Source organism: Cyanistes caeruleus, chromosome 3 (assembly GCF_971803275.1).
Source record: "Cyanistes caeruleus chromosome 3, bCyaCae1.hap1.1, whole genome shotgun sequence".
Lineage (NCBI taxonomy): Eukaryota > Metazoa > Chordata > Aves > Passeriformes > Paridae > Cyanistes > Cyanistes caeruleus.
In genome coordinates this window covers 20,392,084-20,409,528 of record NC_141703.1, presented here as the reverse complement: position 1 = coordinate 20,409,528, position 17,445 = coordinate 20,392,084, and the positions used below count along the sequence as shown (strand labels likewise).

General features: G+C 37.5%; 1 protein-coding gene across 11 annotated transcripts in view; it reads left to right on the top strand.

The window, feature by feature from the left end:
* Positions 1 to 17,445, top strand: part of TBL1X (transducin beta like 1 X-linked) — a 192,534-nt gene that overhangs the window by 98,444 nt on the left and 76,645 nt on the right. For 8 of the 11 annotated variants that reach the window (XM_086880134.1, XM_086880136.1, XM_086880135.1 and 5 more), the window contains one exon: positions 6,892 to 6,999. The exons of 2 other annotated variants lie outside the window; for them this stretch is intronic. The gene's annotated coding sequence lies outside the window, so the exon portion shown is untranslated. Of the gene's footprint in view, positions 1 to 6,869; positions 7,000 to 17,445 lie in introns of all 11 variants that reach the window. One more of the 11 variants, XM_086880141.1, reaches the window with a different exon arrangement.

The window sequence follows — 17,445 nt, the reverse complement described above, 5'->3', positions numbered from 1 at the left end:
GACTTGTTAATTAGAAAAATGGCATTTGGTTTTCTTTAGAGTTTGTAAAATAAATGTTGTGCCACTTGATACTAACATATTTCTCTGATAAAAGAAGTATCAGAATTTCTGTGATGTAGACCACAGCACTCATGAATCCATCCACATACTGCAAAAAATCCTCTTACAGTAGTAAGCACTTCCAGCCTGGTGCCAGGTTTGGTTGTTGACAGCTAAGTTTTTCATAAATCCATTATTATCACTGAAATTTCTTGCCTGTTAAATAATGGTTGATAACTCGTGCATTTCCTGTGAAACTATTACACATGGTAGAGAGAGTATCTTCTACGCTCAAGTACACAGCTGAAGCAGAAAGAAAGCTAAAGCTGTCAAAGTGTCTGTGCAGGCAAAGTGCTGACAGTGGTAAATGATTTTGAGAATTGATGCTGTCAATTCCAGTCTGGCTCTAAGACTGGTTGGATTGAGTCACTGCTTGGGCTGCTAAGAGTTAATCTATCCTGGGAGGGACCTGTGTAAAATGAGTGGCATAATATAGCCAAGTTAACGAGACAGTGCTCCTGAAATTCTTAATTTCATGATGTCCACTAGCTTTGACAGTTACTTAAGATGAAACATAAGAAGAGTTTCCACCTGCAGTTTTGTTTTCCCTTGAGAGACTTGCTTCAAAGGGGCAGCTCAGGCTTTGTGAGTTGCACCTGAGGACAGCTTTCAAGGCTTAAGTATTTTAAGTTTCTGTGGGAAGATGTAGGTTATTTCTGAGGGTATTTTTGTTGCTTTGGCTTAGATATTACCATGGGGGAGCTTTTTGCACTAGTACTATAATGAAGATTTATTTCATTGTTGATTTTCAGATTTTTAACTGTCTTGTGACTTTGTTTTCTTCATCAAATCTGGGCATTCATCTATGGTATATTTAAAATAAAAATCTCTCACAGCTTCCTTTAGAGGAGGCAGCTGTGGGGCAATATTAGATGCACAAGTGTCTACAGCAGAAATTTTTTATCATAGCAAGACATTAACTTGTGTTTGTTTACTCTATAAGACCTTAGGGCAAATTCATTAATATTCAGAGATTGTGTGGGTTTTTCTGAAGAGAGATTGCAGTTCCAGCACATAGGTACTCGTTGGAAACATGATAGAGAAACCGAGCATGTTGTTTGTGTTGTGTTGTGCTGAAAATGATGGTCCTGCTTTCTGCTCTGTGTGTCTGCAGTGTTATCCAGGATCCTTGTACAGACTAATTGCTGGTCACACCCCAGGGGAGCCACAGCTGTGGTTATTCTGCTGTGATTATACATTCTGTTAATCCATAAAGAAACTAAAACCCCAGCACATCAGCAGGAGTTTGGCAAATGTTGGAATGTTCTCTTTACTGACTGGTACACTTTTTAGGAATTGCTTTAGAAAATGCATTTTAGGTTAGTTTTTGAAGAAGGGTGGCATAATTAATGATGTCCTGTTAGAATATTCTGTATAGTCATAGTATACTTCTATATAGTATAGTATAGTATACTACACTAGGGGTAGTTTGAAAATATTGAAGCTGTTTATCAATTTGAAAGAAAGCAAAGTATTGTGCACTTGGTATCCTGCATTTCTTTCCCAGAGATAAAATGCAATCTCTGCTTTTGTAATTCTATGTCTTTTGAAGATGGCCTATTTAGCATTTAAACTTTCCTGTGCCTTTAAAAACCAGAAGGGAGTGGGATAATAAATTAGTTACCCTATTAATTTTTTTTTCATTTTGAAAGAATTAAGAGAAGTATGCTGAAATAGGATACTAGTGGTACTGGTTTGGTTTCTCCTCATCTGTATTGCTTAGTAAAAAGAAATAAAATTGTTTATATGAAACTATGCAGAAATAGTACTTAAACAGAGATCAGATTGGAAAAAATATTTAAGCAGCTAAATGTATTTACAGGAATTGAGTAGAATTCGCTAAAACATCTTCCAAAATGATGTGACTGATTATTCCAAGTTTAAAGCAAGAGGAAAACTGCTGTACTCTTTAGGTGCCCTTATCCCAGCTGCCTGCCCAGCTGGTAATTTCAAGTGCCTCCTATAAATCTGGCCCCCAGTTTCAATTCCCTAAAGTCGCTCAGGTGCCTGCAAAAGGAAATCTACATATGAAGCAGAGGATAAATGGCACTGTTTGGTCTGTGGCCCACTAAGGGCAGCCCCAAATTCAGCCCTCCTTTGAGGAGAACCCCTTCACTGACTTCCCAGTGCAGATGGTGCTGTGCAGTTTGTCCCTGACACGTGGCTTGTCCTCTGTCCTGGCCAGGGCAGGAAAGGCCTCACTGCTTTTCTTAAAGTTAAGCTGGCACTTGGGACAGTCACAGGGGGGTTGGTAACTTACTTTGTTCATCAACTGCCCATATGGGAGCTGGTGACAGGGTTTTCCATGTTTTTGCTTCATGCAGATTGTGTCCAATGGAGGAGCTGAGAGACAAGAGACAAGTTCACATCAGTGAACTTGTTTGCATAGGTTTACTTCTGTGTTTTCAAAACTGGTGCAAATCCAAGGCTAAACCTTGTGTACCAGATTTACAATTAGTAACAAGAATTTTTTTAACTTTTATTTTTTGGTTGATATTTAAGCATAGTTACATTTCTTGACACTCAGCCACGCAAGGCATAGATTAGCAACAGCACCAATGCTAGCTAAATTAACACATCCAGTAACTTTCTTATCCTTTGCTAAAGGGGTGAAATTTTTAAGCTTGCACACTGTGACACCAATGTAACCTTTAGGCTATAACTTGTTTTTATTTCCTTTTCTTCTTCCCTTGTCCCTTTGCAAGAAGCCCATGCTACTTCTGTGCCCAGAGTGAGGCTGCTGTTGCAGGGAGAGACCTGTGAGCTACAGCAGCTCCTGGATTTTAGCTGAGGTGGGGAACTGCTTGGTTAACCCACTGAAATACCTCAATATGAAGGGTTTTCTGCCTAGAAAGCTTACTGTCCACAGGGATGAGACTGGCAAGTAGTTAATAACACAAAGCACTGTATTTATTGCTCCACGCACAGATTCAGAGAGCATCATTTGTATTGCCTGCCTTCAGTCATCTGACTGATGCCCCAGGTGACCCTTGTGAAGAGAGCTCCTGCTACCAGTCTCCTGTGACTAAGTCCTTTCAGCTCATGGAGGACAGAATAAGCTTCCTAAATTAGAAGTCAGAGAGTTATTCCAGCAGAGTTCAGTCCACCTGTCTCTGGTAGGATGGCAGTAGTTGTGTGGCTCCTCATGGCCTGAAGGCACACTCCCTCTCTCACTCTGTGTGTGTATATATGCACATGTATGTCACTGAGTATTTGCTGACACCAGTAGCTCAGCATGCACAGTGCTCATCACCACCCAGTGCTTTAGTTACAAAACCAGACAATTGGCTTTGACCATAATGTATTTCATTTACGAGCAGGAAAGGATGACTATAGCACCTAATCTCCCTTTCTCTATATTGCAGACTTGGTCTGTCTGTATGAAACAGAGTAACTTTTGTATCACTGCATGATATCTTGTGTTTTCACAAAAATTCATCTTCTGGGGAAGTTCCACTAAATCTTGGCATCAACAAATGGAGAATCTCCGCATTCCCCTTTGGATAGTTGCACAAATGGCTAGTCATGGGTGATGGAAAGCATGTGCTTTATTTCTCATTTGAATTTCTTGTCAGCTTCCAGATGCTGATTTGTTTTATGCAAACTCTTTGCTAGATTAACAGGCCAGTTGGTACTTTGTATATTCTCCCAATGAAAATACTTAGGTGCTGTAATTAGGTCCCCTGTCTTTCTTTTTTTTATTATTATTTTTTTGTAATAAACTGTACCAGTGGAACTCCCCAGATATTTAATATTAAAGTACTTTCTACACTGTTCTCATCACTTTTTCAGCTGTATTTTGTGATCTCTGATGATGGATTATTTTTCAATTCCTTTGTAAATTATAAAGACCTTATCCTACTATGAATATTTATGGGATGTAATGCTAATAGTACAAATGGAAGTTTAAAAGAAGATTTTTGTCTTGCCTACTGTTTATTTCAAAGTTCATATTAGTATTTACTTCTGTATGAAGTCAGATTTGAAGAAATTCTTGCTGAGTAAAACATTATGGGTAGGGCCATATGATACCATATGATTTTTGCAGTCATCAATACGTGGATGCTCTCACTGCTTCATAAGGGAAATATATGGAACTTTTAAGCTTCACTGACACTTATAGGTGATAAAATTATAATAATCATATCTTTTTGCCACTAAAATGTCTCTTTCACTTTACTTTTCTCTTTTTCAGTAGAGAGCTAGTATTTTCCAAAAAGTTGTCTTGCAAGGTAACCAAAGCTGGTCTTACCAGGGGATGTGATTAGCTCTTCCAGCCTGTGTTAGCAGTGCTGCCTCCTGCCTCTGTAGCATTGTGGCAAGATGAATAGCCTTTAAATGATCCTGTCACTGATGGAAACCACCAGTGATCCAGTTTAAAAGATTGGTAAACAGAACAAATGAAAACATGACCCAACCAGTCTATGAGGATAATTATGACAGAGAGCATTAATAGAATTTCTTCAATAACCCTGATTCATCCACAGTGTTACAGTAGGAGTATCTGGTATTCTACAGTGATCTTTAAACTCCATGAATCTTGCAGAAGCCTTCATTCCAGATGAGCTAGTCATTTCCCTGGTATTTGACATGAGAGCAGCCTCACTATGTATTAGTTACTGTTGTATAGCATAATGTAAGGGTATTAAATAGAGATAATTTTAGTATAATAATACTCTTAACAGCTTTCCCATGAGACATGAGAAATCCTCTAATTGTTGCTTGGATTTTCAGTTTTTATATTTACACACAGTTATGCTTCTTGAGTACATTGTATTTTGCATAAACATAACATTCTCCACAGGAAAAGAGATGGGAGACAAGTTGTTGATGCTGCAGCCCTGGCAGTGTTCAAGACCAGGTTGGATGGGGCTTTGGGCAACCTGGTCTAGTGGGAGATGTCCCTGCCCATGGCAGGAGGGTTGGAACAAGATAACCTTTAAATATCTTTAAACCTCAACCAGTCAATGATTCTATAATTTAAAAAAAAAAAAAAAAGAGATTAGATGGAGAGACAAGAATAGTCAACTCAGAATTCCATCTGAGAATTAGACAGGTAATTAGATATGTAGCCACATAGATGAAGATTTATATGCATTCAGTAGACTCAGAAAAGCTGTGGATGTCCAGCTGATGTATTGCTAATAGTTTGTGATGCTTCAGTAGGCAAGTGTTGTCCCTTGTGTAGTCATTCACCTCTGATTAGGATAGATGTAACTCTTTCTGAAGTGAGTAGTTGTATTTGGTTAGATGGTGTATTTATGTCACAATGAAGTAAATGAGAACATGTTGTAGTACTGCAGACTGAGAATTAGAACTGGACTTCTGAAAGCTTTTCCTGATGATGTGTTTAAATATGTTACCTGTTAAATTGATTCTATAATAAAATGATACTTAATGTATAGCTGTTGTGGTTTAACTTTAGCTGGTCACTAAGTACCACACAGCCACTCCCTCCAACCTCCTACTCACCCCAGTGGGATGGGAGAAGAATAAGAAAAAAGTAAAACCATGTGCTGAGATGAGTTTAATAATGGAAATAAGTAATTTGTTAGCAAAATATAATGCTAATTATAATTATTAATAAAGATAATAATGATTAGAAGGAAGATAACAAACCGAGAGAGAAATAAAGCCCCCAGAGGACAAGTGGTGCGCAGTACAATTGCTCACCGCCTGCTGAAGGATGCTCGGCCCAGCCCCGAGCAGTAAACAGCCCCTCCCAGCTACCTCCCCCCAGTTCATACACTGGGTGTGACATTGTATGGCATGGATGGGCCAGACCATGACAGCTGTCCCAGCCATGCTCCCACTGCCTTCTTGTGCATCTGCTCACTGGCAGAGCAGAAAACTGAAAAGCCCTGACTCACCGACAGCTAAAACATCACACTCTGTTACTAACATTATTCTCATACTGAATCTAAAACACGGCACTGTGTCAGCTGCAAGGAAGAAAATGAACAGACAAATCCAGGACAATAGTTCTAAAAGCTGTCAGACATTCATGTGGAAGAGGATAATTAATTTTAAAAGTCTCCAATGACTATCTCATTTCACTTTACAGCATTTAATTATTAAATTATGTAGACAAAAATTGAGCATAAGACATAAGGCTTGAAACTGAAGAATTAAGAAACTAGCCAATACACATGGTGGTCGAATGGCAAAAGCAGTAAGAAATAAGGCTTTACTCATCATGCTTGTTCGCAGGCTTGGAAAAGTCTCCAAATAGGTTTATTATTGCAGAATGCCAGCCTGTCTTGTGTGTTTGATTTTCATAAATGCTTGCCTTCAGCATTGCCCCAAAAACATTCAAGAAGGTGACTTCTTTTGCCTAGTTATTTCTGGCACAGGGGTGGTGCTCAATCAGTTTCCCACTGGAGGCTTTCTGAGGGAGCACTTCTGTGTGTCCCACTGTTCTGAGGCAGCGCACTGCCGGTACAGTCCTGTGCTCAGCAGTGGTTCTGGGTGAATTGCTTGCTGTTGTTATACTTGACCAGAGAGGCTGGAAATTGTTGAGTCAAACTCATAGTATATTAGAATCCTTCCAAGCTCCTGAAAAAGTGCATGGCTTTGCAAAGTTATCAAATGCTGTGTGTCACTGGGGATTGCCCTCACCTCTCTGATTTTTTTGGTGATGTGTGTTGGGTTTTTTCCCCTTACAGTTTAACTAAAGCTCCTAATCTGGGAGCTCAGACCTTGATGAATGCCAAAATCAAAAGGAGTGGAGTGCTTGTGTTTTGTTGAGGTGCTGGATGCTGGTTTGACAGGTGCCTGTGTCTCTCTTTGCAGCCCCCTCAGCTGTCAGATGCGGTGATCTCCATGGTAACTCAAACCCCCAGACTCTTGACAGCAGCCTGCGAGGAGCAGCATTCAGCAGCTCAGGGGTCTCACGACCAGGTAAGCTGAAAGGAATCACCACATAAGAGCTCACCTCCGGTGTGCCACTTCCTGTCCTGTCAGGTTTTTCCTTGGTGAAGTCACCCAGTCAGGTCCTGTGCACATACGTGATGATGGGTTCCTACCAGTGCTGGCACTTAAGGCTGTGGCAGTCCAGCTCACTTGAACAGAGGCATTTGACAAAAAGTCTGTGTTCGTTTGTTCAGGGTTGATTTTTAAGATACAGATTGAAGAAGCAAAACAAAGAAGTACTGTACAATTCTTTAAGTTCTTAAGGCTTTGGTCTTAAGTAATCGCTATGGTAGGAAATAACCCCAAAACATGTCAGCAGTACCTACACCACCATCAGTACTGCCCGAGCTCTAACTTCAGGCCTGAGCAATCTTATTCTCCTGCAGTGGATCAGAGACAGCTTCTGTGTTCATGTAACATTCATTGGTTCTCTGCTGCACTTTCAAATTGCTGCTGTGCTCTTTCCACATGAGTTTCTGTGCTAATAGCAGCATGTGGAGTGTTCTGGTTAACATCTTAAGAAGGTACAGAATTCCTCCTCTTTTTTTGTGAATAATGGAGAAAGAACGAGATCTTTGCTGTTTTGGGAACTGTTTTGCAGGGACTATACAGCTATATTCACTCTTCCAGTACAACTACTGCTGTGGACTAAGGTATTATCTCTGGTCTTACACACTTACATGTGTGGGAAGCTTATTACTCCCTTTTGTTGTCAGGCTTCACTGTCATTTATATTGAATTGTTTCTATGCCATTAAGATTGTATGTACTTTTTAAGTCCATGGCTTCTTTGCACTGCTTTTTGGGTATTACCTGCATTGTTTCTTGTTTGCTACACAAGTCCACTTGGCTGTAACACTGTTCCGATCGTACAAAGAAATCCATATTATTCTGGATAACAATTCCACTATCTTTACTGACCAGTTTGACAGTTTTTGTGCCATTACTACTGTCAACAGTATTTACTTTTGTGTTATTGATGATAGTCTTAAATAGTGTCGAGTGACTACTGGATGATTTTATTGGAGAAATGTAGAGCACTTTTTCAATTATTATTTCCTGTTAACAGCTACTTTTTCATATGTTTATCTTAATCACATTTGATGATACTGATAATAATTTCTTACTGTGAGTTTTGTGTGGCTGTAAGGTGAATGCCATCCAAAAGTCTGTTTCATTTATGGAATAATGTCTGCTGATCAGAGTTTGTAACTTTATCAGATGATTGAATAAATTCTCTATTTTATTTAGCAAGCTTCTGTAAAATGGTGTTGACTGGCATTAGTTTTGTTCATGTAATTTCCCAGTGAATTTCTCCTTTATAAATTTGGTGGTTATTTTGCCTTAGATTAGTAATGGCATAGAGCTGTGTAATTACTGAGATCATTCTGCTTACCATCCTCAACTATTAGCAGAAAATGCTAGCAGTCTTACTGAATTTCTCTGGTGCTCCAAAATGTATTGAAAATTAGCATCATTGAAATGATCCTCTCACAAACACTTTTAAGACTCTTAAGGCACAAATTACTGCAGCGTACTAATTTAAAGTTATCTTTTAACATTTGTTTTGGTTACTAACAGCCTCCTTATCTCTAAAAATGCTTTTCTTCTACTTAGAAGAAAGTATATGTTGCTTGTTTGGGGTTTTTTGTGTAGCGTGTTTGTATTAGTTTAAACCATGAATCCCAAGTTGGAGGTCTTGTGCTGTTTCAGTTTGCCAGCTTTTCCTATAAGAATTAATTTCAATGGGTTTTCAAGTGTAATCTATACTTCAAGCTGACTACACCCTTAACCCAGAACAGGAGTATAATTTTTTTGCCAAAGGTTGCCTTTTTTGGGCTGTTTAATCAATACCTTTGGTCACTGGTGGCAGTGGAGTAGGGAGAGCTCTCCACATTTTCACCTTTGTATTTTCTCCCAACTGCAGACTTTTTCCCCTGTTTACCAGGCTAATGAACTTTTTTAAACTTGCTTGCTATTAACTAAATTGTTTCAAATACCAAAATGATAATTACATTCTGGGCCTGTGCACTCAATATGTATTGTAGCAATAAAATTTGGGAGTCCCTGATGAGTTACTACTGACTGCATGGCATTTCTAGCTTACTTCTCTCAGATGAATGTCCTTCACAGTTCTTGTCATGTTTCACAAATACATATTTAAGCAGATAATACAGTTCTCTGATACAGATTGGTGGTTTGCTTTATCTCAAATTGTCAACAGTATATCCTTCTGGGATCTGCTAGCATGTTACCTGTATGAATTCAAGACCTTGACATCCTGAATTATCAGTAATTTTGAGGAATAATAGTACTAATAATGTAGAGTACCATCTTCTATACCCTTTGGCTCTTAGTGGAGGTGTCCCCAGCATTTAGAATGATAACTGTTGTTGGCATGATAGGTGTGACAAGGTGCTGACCTGTAAAAGGTCAGCTTTATCAGAATCACGTGGGATATGTTGTATGAATGCACAGGGAATAACAGTAGTTTCACTAAAAAACCTTGTAAAAAGCAAGATAAATCAAAGAGATGAGATGAAATTAGATGTCAAAAAATGAAAGGTTGGGGAAGTTCAGTTTGAAAAAGTAGGAAAAGTAAGGTATGCACATGATACCTAGGAAGAAACAGGTCGCCTTTTCCTAGTTTTATGTTTTTTGTGTGAATTAGTTACTTTGAATTTAAGAGCAAGATGGATAGGATGTAGTGGAAGGTACTTCAAATGTATCAGTATATCAACAGATTGCTGTTGTTCAAAGAGCTTGGAAAAAGTGCAGTTTAGGAATGTCACAAATGAAATGTGGTAGTGCAAATTGTGACTGTTGGTAGAAGTGCAGAGGCATAGATTAATATAAGAAAATGTTCATTATTTTTTTTAAAGTTTCCAGAACATTATTTTTTTCAGAAACATTCATTTGGTGATTGAGAAGAATGTTCTATTATCCATAAGTCAGCACTGACATACTTTATTTTGAGGAAATACATATCTTCTTTTTGCATAAGAACACTGCATTTTATAGAAAGAAATTAAGAGAAACTTAATAAACAAAAAGTTTGCTTGCAAATACATGATACAGAAAAGTACCATAATACCCCCATGCATATTGTACTGTAGCAATTTTTATTATTTTTTTTTACAGTTACTAATTTTTAAATTTTTAAAAAATTTATTTAGAACTTTGTAAGTGACATTTCACAGGCATAGGGTACAGAGACTTTTTCTGTATGTTAACTGAAGTTTCTGTTTGCTCCCACCTAATAATTTTACTGGTCAGTTAGATTTATGGACTAGAAAATCAAATTGCTTTTAAACAATATCCTTTATAATTCTGAGGTTTAATTAATAAGCTACTGATTTTGTTTTCTAACATTGTTTTCCAAGTCTTGCCATCAAATAATGTTGCACCTGTGGGTGTGTGCATGAAATATTCATAGAGTCATTCTTAAAAGTCTAATGGCATCATAACTGTTCACTGAAAAATAGTTAACTGTTGTAATAATATTTTTTAAATAAGCATATTCTAAAATAACATTAATATTATTTAAATTTGCAGCTGTTCCAAGGCTAAAGTAGAGCTTTATTTGTGTATTCCCTGGTATTTCTCTTGCTATTTGGTGAATCATGGTTAACTGAACTCTGATTTTATTAATGAAATATTAATTAGTACTTTCTGGACTATCAACCAAGCCAGAAAAAAAAATGTATATAGCTAGAACATGGACCTATGTATTTTACATTGTGGTAGAGAGATGAAACTACTATTCCAGTCATGGCTAACTTCTGAAATACTTGCTTTGAGCCTTTCTCTTACACAGTACAGTTTTAAACTACTGCTAGTGGAATAAAAATTATTGTGTTGCCTTTTTTTAAAATCCCTTGTTTGTAACATAGCTAAGATTTCAAGGAAGGTTTTGGTGATGGTAAAGGGGATGCTACCATTCCAAAATGAGGTGGCAAAATGCCTATTCCTTTGATTTTTAAACTAAGCTGGTGATTATTTAAGGCATAGCTCAGACCTTGTAGGACTGAGCAGTGATAATCCCATACTTCACTGTTTTATTTGTAGAGCACATTATGATACCACATTTGCTGTGCCAGTCACTTGAAAGTGCATAAGAGATATGCAAAGTGGGAAAAGGCAAATTTTGTTGTAGTCATTAATAAGTATGTATTTAGTTCAGCAGGAGTGCCAGCTGCAGTGAAAGGTTCATACCTTCATGAGCAAACACTGTGCCACAAGGAGGGGTAGGTGGAACTCTGCCTTGCCCAAAACTGCTCTTCTGAGTTTGCCCAGCAAAGGCTTCACACAGGTGAATAGTGCTTTTTCATCCACCCAAAGTCTGCTTAACTTGTCTGGGCAGAACTGCAGAAATCTGCCCGGGTCAGTGAATTCAGCTTAGGCTGCAGCACTCTTGGGAAGCTCAGGTATTTATTTCTTTGGACAGGTACTGTGCACACACTGTGTGTGTAGCACATCCCAGAGCCACAGTGCCTTCTGCATACTGCCTGGAATGAGGGACTCTGTATGTGCAGTAAATCAGCTGCTTCCTAAACAGAGACAGGACAGTTTTCCTCTGAAGACAAATAGGATTTTCTGCTTTTTAAAGGTTGATTCAAGAAAAGCTTTTATTTTAAACTGAATTCTTTCACCACATCATGGTGTAGAAATGGAATTACTACAGGCAGTCTAGTTAAACATGCTCCTGAATAATTTGAATGTCTCATGCAGCCATCCCACACAAAAGCAGGATGGGTAATATAATTGTTTTTTCAGTAAGTTGTTAATTAAGCCTTGGAGATGTACAGGATCTGTATTTCCATTTATATTTTTGTATGACCTCGTCATCTGGACTGCTTTGATTTAATGGAAGATGAATATAATTGATGGGTAAATATACTGCTATATAGAAAGTACATGCTAAAAAATTAGACCAAATACACAGATTAGCATCAGTTAATTTCAGAAGAAATTCCATCTTCAAGCAACCGGTAAAAATTTTCACCTGGTTGAAACTAGACTACTGTCTAGTCTTCACTCTAAATGCTGAAAATGAAGAGATAAAACTACTACTTTTTTCTCCAAAGTTTACTTAATGTAGTGGTGAAAGTTAAGGTGTAATTCTTTGGTGTAAAGATATTTCAGGTATAATTAATCAAAATGGATTTGCAAACATGGTTGTCACTGATACTGTGTTTTTACTTACACACTGAGGTCACAGACTTGGCCCTGTAATCAAGGACCTTGGTCCAAGCTCGGTTTTTTCCACAAATGTGAATACAGTGATTAGTAAAGTTGTTGTAATGGCATATTTTGAGAGTGAGTGACCACCACAGAAAAAGCTGAGGTGATTTAAGTTGCCTCAGGGCCCACACCTGAGCTGCAAAAGCAGAGCACTCAAGTCCCCCTCCTGTTTTAGTGCAAACTCCATTCCCAGCCAGCTCTTGCTGAAGTCTCTTAAAATGACCAGGATGTTCTAACTTTAAGGAATGCAGTGAGAGATCAGTCAGTCTTAAGTTCTGCTCCAGCTGTCGGAGACAATAAACTCCAGGTAAGGAGCAGAGGCAAACAGCTGCAGCAAGCCTGGTTTTTACACCAGTGCCACCATTTGTGCAGTAGGTCTCAAAATATTATTTTATTGATTTACTCATAGCCTTTGGATAAGCTCTGCTGTGTTCAGACCTTCATATGTGACATAGCTACCAAGGGTTGTATAGTGCTGTGTGTTCTAATAAACGGTTCTGGAGATTAGGTTCATATGGATGGCACCTACACAGAAAATATGGGGGGAACAGGGAAGGCACTCTCCCAAACATCTCCATTGTGACAGAACAAAGTGGGCTTGTAATTTTTGTTATATCTGAAATGGTTAACATTTTTTTATTGGTTGCTCTGTGAGCTACAGTGTGATTTAGCAAGCATCCCAAATGTCTATAACATGAATTGTGTTTATCGTCAGCCTAAATCAGTTTAAATAAGCTTAGTTCAACTGATGCATGCACAAATTAATTTTCCCTTTTATCTAACCAGCTTGCAGTCCTAATAAACAGAATAATCAATCATAGCTGCCTTCATCTATAGCATGATTGTATATCTCTGATCAAGGAAATGCAGAATAATTTCTCTCTAGTCCCTACTTAGTTCCCCCTGTAATCAGGGTTTCTGGATATAATGATTCACCTTAATCATTTTTACATTCCTTGATAGAAAAAAATACTTCTTTTTTTTTTTTAGTTTGTATGTTTAAAGGATGATTATATTTAACATTGTAAAATTAATTTTAAAAGTATAAGATATTTTTATTTCTCCACTACACAGAAAAGAATGCCAGTCTGACTCAGAGAACTCTGTAAACACAATGGCAATAATAGCATGCTTTGAACAGTTTGTACTGTGTACTCATCTTTTTTAGTAGTAGCTGGTTTGAGGCCACTGGCATCTTTCTTACTGATTGAAGTGAGTCCAGGGCTCTGGCTAGTCATTTTCTCTCTTCATTGAATTATCAAGTGCCAAGCAAAACCTGAGGTTAGCTTCCTGTGAGGTGCTGGAAAAAGCTGAAACAATTAAAACTTCTCTTTAGGTCACTGGCCTTCAAATAATGCTTTAACTTTTATGCTGAACTATTTACACTATATATCAGGTGTTTTTAATAGTTTAGTTTTATACATATATAGTATATCACACATTTAGTAATACCTTTGTCTAGATAGGCAATTATGAAAAATATATAATATGTAAAACATGACATGCATTTACTATCGCATTTTACAGCTTCATAGTACAATTTTGCCCTTGGTAACCAATTCTGCCTCTTGAAACTACAAAATGCATCAAAGAAACTTTGTTTTCAGTGGTTTGTCTTAAAATGTGTGCTTAGAATATGTCCTATATAAGTGCAGTTGATAGTATTAGGAAAACATCAGTCTGTAAGAAGAAATATTCCTACCATAGTAGTTACTGGCAATTTCTGGACTGCTAGTTTACAAGTATTGTTCCAGGTCAAGGTATAGCAAGGAATTGACATTGAGATTAATATTTTCCTCTATATTAAAAATAGAGCATTATTATGCAAAAATATTAATTCTTTTACTAGCACAAAAGAAGGTTGCAGTGCACCTTTTTGAATAAACATTGTAATATGGCCTTAAACAATAGTGTGTCTTCTTGTTCCTTTTGTGATTCCATTCCATGAATACAGATATTAAATATCTTTGGTCATTTAAGGCTCAATAATTTGCTTCAAAATTTGACCTCAAATGCAAATTGATCTCATGTTAAAAATAAATTACATCAGGTTTTAGAACAATAATCTCATTTTACACTTGTGTTAAAATATTACTAAGTCTAAACTTGGTATCTGTAATGAAATGAGGTCTTCCCAGCCATATTTTCACAAAACATTACCTCAAACGTTTCCAGATAAATTATTTCATTCCAATATTTTGGAACATTTTGGAACATTTCCTACTTTTAAAGAACTCCAGGTTTATGTCAAGCTGTTAATCATAGCTGGATGACTCTGTTTTAAACAATTTGAGTTGATAAATCATTGTTTAGTAGTAAACTGGAGAAGCTGTTTTTCCTTGTAATGTATGCATGCATTTGATTTCTCCCTAGAAACTGATAGGTCTTTGTAAATTATCTGCTTAAGAGTAGGCCCAAATCTTTTGAATTTAACCTAGTTAGATAATGTTTTAGAAGTCTGTTGGTACATACAGCCTTTGCAAGCTCAGAAAGTGAAAATTCTTTCCATTAAGCACATGTTTAAAATTATTTGAAGATCATTTAAAAAAGTAACAAATACAATATAAGTTCTTAAAATAATAACCCTAGGCCTGTGCAGCAAAAGTTAAGGAAGCAAAGCTGTTTATGGTGCCATCCGTGTGAAAATTGTACTCCGAGGAATGGCATCAGTAGATACGCTTGGGTCTGGGAAGTGAAAGAGGAGGAGGGAATGGTCTGACAACCCTGGCTGGGGGTACTGAGACTGGGGATCCCCTGAATTTCTCTTCTTCATAGAGGTTTGATTAGCTAGTGTGCCCAAAATCAAAAAAGATGGGGAAAAAAGCCTTGGTATTAAGCCTACTGTTACTACCTATTACCAGTTTTGTATAAATACAGATTTACCAATTCTTCTTTCTATTTTTTTCCTATAAATTAACCATCTTTCTTTATATTAACTTCTTCCATCAAAATAGTGTTGTGAGAATTTGCAAAATCTCCTTACACAGTTTCCATTTATCTTGTGGATATTATTTCAGTGCTTCCCCTAAGTTTTTGTGGTGCAATGGCTCTCAGAGCTCTCTTTTTGCTCATCTGTCCTGTAATCGGTGCACATTCTTGCCTTGCATACAGCAGCTCACATAAAGAGTATGTCAGCTTTGTTGGATTCCAGGCTCTTGGCACATGTTTTCTCTTGACTCTTAAGTCAGGTGTGGGTTAGGATTTCACAGGAGAGTGAGCATTAAGAACTCACTGATAGGTAATGGTCTGCATCATTATATTACATTTTGTGTTCCTAATATTTTGACAAAAGAATATTGGAGACAAATGAGTTTGCTTTTGTATTGATTTAAACCGTTGTTGCTATGCAGCAGAAGAATTGTATGTCCCTTTGAAAGAGAGAGCAAAATAGGAGTGGCCCTGTTTTTACAGGGATGGAGGAAATCAAATTTATGGTACTCTGGCAAGTCTGTTACTCCTGGAGTGGATTTGTTGATGAAATCTTCCAGGTGTATGGTTTTTGCTGTGGCTTTGTCCCATTTGCTGGAGTTAACTACTAAAGTCAGCCCCAGGGCTTGTTTACATAATTGTAATAATGCTTTTCAGTCACTCTGGAGAGAGTTTACACAGCAGATTTTATTCATTGTGTGATTTCTTAGTGTTCTGGAACTTGCTTCATTCTCTGCACTGAACTTTTTTTTTCGTCTTGAGAAGATACCAGAAGCTTAAAATGTGTGATTTTCCTAAAACCCTTGTAAGTACAGCAGCTCTGTCTCCTCTGAAGGTGTCACCTCAGAAGGCAGGTGCAGAGCTGTTTACCACAGTCGGACGTGATCACGCCGTTCTAAATTAAATCTACCCAAGATGGTTAGCAGGGAGCTAATCAAATCACTTGCACCATTTGATCTGCTCCCATCGCCTTTCATTACCAAAGCTCATTTAAACTGCTTTAGACTAGAACTGAACTGATAAAACAGATAAATTCATACATCTGTGATCATGTTTTCCTGCTCTTGTCTTTGGTATTATCTGAGCCTAAAAACTAGGCATAAAACAGCCTAAAACAAACACCAATTTATCATATACTGTACCTTTCATCTGAATGGTTCTACTAATTTAGCCACTCTCAGTTTTGTTTTGAACAATGCAGAATAGCTTTTCATTACCATGCAGTATGTTTAACTAATATAGCAGGTAAAAAATTAACATTCTGCCCTTAGAATTACCTCATTTCCTTATGGGTAATAGACAATATGTAAGAAGTTGTTGGGGCATTGCTTTTAAAGCACTGTTGCTTTTTTCCCATAGTAATTTAACACTTGAAAACAACAGTCATTTCCTGTGGATGGTGTGTAATCTCTACATAATTAATTGGCTTTTCAGCCTAGTAATGGAATAAAAGCCGCTGATACTGTGTTCCCCCATCCCCAGTTGTATTACACCAGATCAGGAACGGTGAATGTTAACTAAACAGACCTGGAAGCAGAAAAGAACTGGACTGTTAGGAGAATTCTTGTGAACCTCTTTCTTCCCCTGCACATTTGAAAAGCTGTCATTTTTAGTTTTGGTTTACTCATCAGTGATATGCAATTGTCAGTAATTCATCCTCAGGTCCGAGTTGTGCTGTTGTGTCTGTGCCATCTGCAATACCTTTGATCTGGCAGCTATGGAAATTGGGTGATTGAAGGTAAAGCAGTCACTGGAACTTGATTCCTGATTAGTTTTGCAGGCATTTTTAATGCTTTTTCATCTAATTAGTAAATCACTACTTAAATTAGGCCCACCAAGCTGAAACAGAGGTAAAAATATGAGGTCAAGACTTAAAGCAAGATGTAGTTGCATACTGTATGTAGTACAGATAGGACTGGATTTTGCAGAAGCTTGGGGCTTGGGAAAGGGTTGACAGGGTGCCTCTTTTTTCCGATTGAAATTACTTACCTCTCGGAGCTGGCAGGACAATTGAAGTATTTCTGAATACATAAAAGAATTGGGAGGAAGGGGAGCAATTGCAAAATGGTTTTTTGTGTGCTGTGCTTAATGGTGAGTTATCTTTTGAAAGATTTGATCGAATGTTGAGCATAAGAAAATGAACTTAGTCCCCTCATATTTAAAGGGTATTTGATTACATTGAAGGCTAAATTATGGCTTTGAATTTGCATACAGATTTTGAAAAGTAATAACATAGCTTCCAGCTGAGATATCTTTCATATAT